The following is a 6,862-nucleotide window of genomic DNA, read 5'->3' on the forward strand; positions in this document are numbered from 1 at the left end:
CACATGCCTCCCCTTTAGTTTGATACAAGAGCCCTTTAGGGTCTGTTCATAGGGGACGCTTCGTTTTTGCTTGTCTATTCAAAATTCAAAAACTTGTGAATTTTTCCTCTTTCGTTATTTCTTTTCCGGCGTCATCTTTTCCGGCGTTGACCTCTTATTTCTGTCATTTCTCTGTGTTGTCTTTCCCATGTAAGTTTTCCTCTTCATAATTTGTACCTCGTTCGGCTTTTTACTTCTGTTTATTTCTTTTCCTCAACATGTCGAACCCCGACCTTGACTTCGCACCGTTCGATGAGAGCTACGTCCGTGAGGTTTCTCATGAAGTTGATGAGATGGTTGATGAAGTTTCAACCAGTTCTCATGGGTCTGATTCCCACCCCGCTGACTTCCTCCACCTGGCGAATACAACCGACGAGGGTCTAGGTTTTGACCCTAAGAAGTTGATTCCGCCACCTGTCCCAACCCCCCGTTTGTTACCAAAGAGGAACAGGTCGGGAAGCCTAGTTTGTCGCGAGACCATTGAGGATTTGCGGGTGCAATATCCTTGGCTCCAAGGTCTCGAGACCATCATTCCCGGGGAGGATAGAGGACCGGGCGATTACCCAAAGGGGTATTTCACCATTTTCGTCGCCCAGATTATCTGCGGCTTCACTTATCCGCTGGCGGATGAGATTGCTTCCGTCCTCAGTGGTTACGAAATCGCACCCGGGCAGTTACATCCAAATGGATGGGCCGACTTGACCCTGGATAAATTTCTGGCGGATTGTTTGGAGGTTCCTTTCTCGCTTAAAATTTTCTCCAAGCTTCATCATTTCAAGAGTTCGGCGGGGTATTTCACTTTCATCCGCCAGAGCGGATACTATGGTTTTGACGAGAAACTGAACAAGATCCACGAGTGGGATCGCTCTTACTTTTTTATCAAGTTTAATGAGGGAAATCCGAACTTCCTTCGCCATTGGGGCCGGCCCAATGTGAAGAGTTTGGACTTCGGTTATCCCAGCGAGGAAGAATCCGCCGTCATCAAGTTCCTGAAGAGTACCCCTCCTTTTGTATGGACATATGATCAGGCCTTCCATATGCTAAGGAGCCGAGTAGCGATTGCCTACCGCGAGGGGGATCGCGTGGTCTATATCCCTTATCGCGTTTTTGTACAAGGTACTTTTTATTTCCAAGTTGATGATTTCTTTTAACCCTTTGCAGGGGTGATCCTTTATCTCAAATCGCTGCAGATCGGGAGGCTAAAGCCCTAGCGAGAAGGAAGAAGCGGATGGCGGGAACCGCCTCCGTTGTAGGGGCGGATTCTTCTGGAGGAACGATTCCTTCCATTGAGGCGGCTTCTCCTGTAAGGGCCTCCATTTCACAAGGTCCCGCTTCTGCCTTCGAGGATCTTCCTTTGACGAGGAAGCGGAAGATAAGTGCGGATACAGAGTCTTCTCGTTCCAAGAAGAAGAACACCTCCGTGTCCCTTACTGTTGGCGGTACACCCGTATCCGCCTCATCCAAAGGAAAGAGCAGTACCCCAATTCATGAGGTATCCTGATCTATTCCCTCTTTCTATATTGCTACTTTTTTCCTCATGAGCTATCTGCTGTTCTCTTGATATTTTTCTTTACGCCTTTGCAGCCAATTCCCGACATCAGCGGATGGTGGACTAGGACCTTTGGCATGGCCGTGAGTTTTTCTTGCAAGGACATTGTCTCTTCCATATGCAATGTCCTCGGGCGGCTTCCCTCTGCTTCCCGTGTGCGCGAACAAGTACCGCTCCCTACCGCTGTGGAGGGGATCGAGAAGCGTTCTGTAGAGGTATATTGTTGCTTGTCATTCTCTTTCAAGGATCTTGCGTCCATTGTAACCGCCTATTTCTATTCGCCCTTTTTTATTCGTGAGCCGTCTTATATGCAGATTATCAATTTCGCTGAGGGCATTCTCCGAAGGGATGCCGAGCGAGCCAAGGAGTTGGAAGGTCTTGGTACTGAATTGGCGACTCAGAAGTCGCTTTATGATGATGTCCAAGGGAAGGTGAAGGTCCTAGAAGGCGCCCTTCAGAAGGCTGTGAGCGAGAAGGAGGAGGCTCTTAAATCTCTTCAGGCTAAGTCCGATGAGCTGCGAAAGGCCCTCGATGATCTAGCTGATTCCAAGGAGACACAAAAGAAGAGGGCTGGGGAAATTCTGGCTGAAGACGGTGCCTGCATCTACTGGTATGGGGAGCGGATTCATGCCGCTTATGAGCATGGACATCAGGGTCTCGTACTTAACCGCCCCAAGGTTCCCATCCCTGAAAAGGATTTAACTGAGAAGTGGGACAAGCTGGAAGCCGAGGATGCTGATATGGATGAGGTACTCCTCTTAGATTGGAAGAGTTTTCAGGAATCTCCAATTATCGGCGAGATCCCTACCCAGAATGCGGAAGAAGGGGCACCGCAGGACATCTCTCAGCCTGAGCAAGAGGTACCGCCCTCTGAAGCAGTTATTGATTCGAGGGTTGAGGATTCGCTTGAAGTAGATCCGCCCACTGGAGGAGATGAGGGAGTCGCTGGAGGCGAGGAAAGCAATAGGGGTGAAGGAGAGGAAGCTGTAGCATAGTTTAATTTATATTTGGACTTTTTGTATGTAACAACCTGCCCGTATATATTAATTTTCTTTCACTTGCCGCTTTGCCTATACGTGCGATTATTGTCACTTTATTTTCATGTATGATCCTTGCCTTTTGCCGACTCCATACTTGTAATTCTTCATAGTAATTTTTGCTTTCGCTAGGGTGGCCAGACCCTTTTTGCAATTTTTGAGTACTCGTTTATTCGCTTAATTTTATGCCTTACTCTATTATTTTTCTTTCGAAAATAATATAATCATAAGGTTAATCATAAGGTTTTGCGAGTGATGCGTAACCATGCATCCGCCTTTCTTTAATAGGCAACATATTTATGTGTTTTTTGAGTTTAACCCTAAGGGTTTTGCGAGTGATGCGTAATCATGCATCCTCCTTTCTTTAATAGGCAACACATTTATGTGTTTTTTGAGTTTAACCCTAAGGGTTTTGCGAGTGATGCGTAATCATGCATCCGCCTTTCTTTAATAGGCAACACATTTATGTGTTTTTAAGAACAATCCGCATTCGGGCGTAACATATTGAATAAATGTAATAATTGAATACCTTTATTGATAAAGAGAAAAGGTTTATTACATAGGGACACCAACTGTGTGGGATCAAAGCCTCATTAAAAAACTTTTATCAGAAAACCCAATGGGAAAAACTCATAAAAGGAAAAAGAGTACTCGTCATTTCCTCGAACTACTCGGCCTTTTTATATAGGCGTAGATTCTCTAGATTCCAGGTGCGCGGGAGCTTCTTTCCGCTCATTTCTTCTATTTCAAAAGTGGCTGGTCCCAGCTTCTTGGATACTTTGTATGGTCCTATCCAGTTGACGCCCAGCTTGCCTTTGCCATCTCTGGATTGTATTTTATCCACTTTTTTCAAGACCAAGTCGTTCTCGTTGATTATTACTTTTCGCATTCTTCTGTCATGATATTTCTTGATTCTATTGCGGTATACTGCCATTCGCATGTAAGCTTTTTCTCTTCGTTCCTCCACAGAATCCAAAGCATCTCTAATGTTGATAGGATTTTGTGTGTCGCAATAATAAATTATCCGATCTGTGGGCGACTTGATTTCAACAGGTAGGACTGCTTCGGCTCCATAAACTAGCGAGAAAGGTGTTTCGCCTGTTGCTGCCTTTACAGAGGTTCTATATGCCCACAACATATGGGGTATCTCATCCGCCCAACCTATTTTTTTGTCTCCTAGCCGCTTCTTGATGCCTTGAATCATGGCCCTGTTGGTAACCTCCGTCATACCATTCGATTGGGGATGGTTTACGGAAGAAAAATGATTTTTGATCCCCATGCTTTCGCAGTATGCTTTGAACTTGGCACAGTTGAACTGGGTGCCATTGTCGGTTATAAGCTTTTGCGGGATTCCAAATCACATGATAATGTTCTCTCGTAAGAACTCGATCATTCGCTCAGGTGTTTGTGCGGTTACTGCCTCCGCTTCTACCCATTTGCTGAAGTGGTCAACTGCGACTATCAAGTACTTCCTTTTCTTTGTCGTTTCTGGGAATGGACTCACTATATCGATTCCCCATGTTGCGAATGGCCACGCCGTCATTATAGTGATTTGTTCGGCTCCGGGAACATGCTTTTCATTCGCATGTATTTGACAATTGTGACATTCCGCAACCATCTTCTGGGAATCTTCCACCACCTTGGGCCAGTAGTATCCCATCAGTTTGACCTTTCTTGCCAACGCCGCCGAAGCTTCGTGCGCGCCACAAATTCCTTCATGTAATTCTCGCAGCACGTAGTCTCCTTCGTTGCGACTAATGCATTTCAACCATGGACATGTGTACGATTTCCGATACAAAGTTCCATCCCGAATTGAGTATCGAGCTGACTACCCAATTAGCTTTCTGGCTAAGCTCTTATCAACCGGTAAATCTCCCTGCTCCAGATATTGGCGAATGGACATCCGCCAATCTTCATCGTCTTCCAGTTCTTCGATGACCATAATCTGATCGACCTCGAATGCTGGTGCCGATTTTATTTCCAAATTGCATGCCTTTTGACTCTATGGTTCTCTACTTGCCGCTGCTTTTGCCAATTCGTCAGCCTTTGCATTTTGGCCTCGCGGAACATGCACCATCTCCCAAACGACTCCCTTGTGCGTTAACTCTTGTGTCAATCTGCCGACTACCTGATGGTATTTTACTAGCTCCTCCTGTTTCACCAGATAATTTTTTGTGATCTGGTTTATCATGAGTTTGGAATCGCTGTAGATTACCACTCTTTCTGGGGTGAGTTCATTGAGCAACTTTAATCCGCATATCATTGCTTCATACTCTGCGGCATTATTGGTAGTTTTGAAAGTTAATTTTGCTGCATAGCACAGGCGAATAACCTCCGGGCCCTTGATGACGACTCCCAGCCCAGCTCCATCTGTAGATAATACCCCATCCGTGTACATGCTCCACTCTTCTTTTTGTGCCTTCGGACATTCATCGTCATCCCAGGTGAATTCGTTCACGAAATCGGCGAGTACTTGGCTCTTTAGCGCTGGTCTCCCTTCATAGCGAATATCGAATTCTCCCAGGCGAATTGACCATTCCATCAACCGGCCGGATGCGTCAGGTTTCTATAATACCTTTCGCATTGGGATGCCAATTCTCACAATGATAGTATGCGCCTGAAAGTATGGTTTCAATCTAGCCGCCGTGGTTATCACTGCGAGGGACATTTTGTCCAACTTCGAATACCGGAGTTCTGCATCCTTCAGGACTTTGCTCACGTAGTACACTGGATATTGTTGTCCTTATTCTTCTCGCACCATCACAGTGCATATCGCCATATTGGTGATGGATACATAGAGAAATAAATCTTCTCCATCCTCCGGCCTACTCATCAAGGGCGGATAACACAGTAATCGCTTTATCCCCTCGAATGCTTCTTGACAATCCGGCGTCCATTCAAAGGACTTGGATTTTTTGATGGCATTGTAGAAAGGTAGACATCTCCTAGCTGAGCATGATATGAATCGCCCTAATGCCACCAATCGCCCATTTAGTCTCTGTACTTCTCTTATGCTCCTCGGCGTTTTCATCTCCATTACTGCTTTAACCTTCTCGGGGTTCGCCTCAACTCCCTTGCCGCTAACAATGAAACCCAGGAACTTTCCCGCTCTTGCTCCGAATGTGCATTTCTCTGGGTTCAATTTGAGGCCATATTTGATTAGCACTTCCAGGATTTCTTTGATATCCTGCGGGTGGTCTTGCATTTTCTTGCTTTTGATGATCATGTCATCAACGTAGATCGAGAAGTTCTCGCCGGATTTGTCTGAAAATATCTTGTTCATCATCCTCTGGTATGTTGCTCCCGCGTTTTTCAATCCAAAGGGCATCACCTTGAAGCAATAAGTCGCCTGGTGAGTTATGAACGATGTTTTGATTTCATCCGCCTTCTCCATGGGTATCTGATGGTAACTGGATTTCACGTCGGTGAATGATAAAGCTTCATATCCTGCAGTTCCATCTACCAATATATCAATGTTAGGAAGCGGATACATATCCTTCGGACATGCCTTGTTCAGATCTTTGAAGTCGACGCACATTCTGTACGTTCCATTTGGCTTTTTGACTAGCACCACATTGGCTAACCACTCCGGATAGGTGACTTCTCGAATTGCATCCGACTTTAGCAAATCCGCCACTGCTTTTTCAATCGCCTTTTGCCGCTCAGGAGCATGTCCTCTCTTTTTCTGTCGCACTGGGGTTGCACCTTTGTCTACATTCAAACGATGGGTTGCTACGTCTGGACTTATTCCTTTCAGTATTTCATTTGGGGCGGCAAATGCCGACTCACATTGGACCAGCACCTCGGCAATGGCTTTCTTCGTTTCTTCGGGGAGGCCCATCGCTATTCGCACATTTTTGTCGCTTGAGATGGCGAATAGTTCCGTTTCTCCCAATGCTTCCGCTGGCAACTTCTCCTCTACCCTATCTTCCTCGTCTGGCTTTGGTTCAAGTGACAATGTATAGGCCTGTTGAGATACAAGTTGATCACCTTCAACTATGACTCGCCCTTGGTGTGTTGGTAAATGTAATCTTAAATGCTTCATTGAGATGAGCGACTCCGTTTCTGACAGGAATGGGCGTCCCAGAATTATGTTGTAGGCCAATGGGAGATCAACAATTGCGAATTCTAAATCACCTCGCCATTTTAGCTTTTTATCGCCCATTTCTGCCTCCAACACCACCTGTCCACTTGTTTGAGAGGATTGACCCCCAAAACCTGTTACATCCATGAATGT

The sequence above is a fragment of the Euphorbia lathyris genome, chromosome 7 (genome assembly GCF_963576675.1).
Source record: "Euphorbia lathyris chromosome 7, ddEupLath1.1, whole genome shotgun sequence".
Lineage (NCBI taxonomy): Eukaryota > Viridiplantae > Streptophyta > Magnoliopsida > Malpighiales > Euphorbiaceae > Euphorbia > Euphorbia lathyris.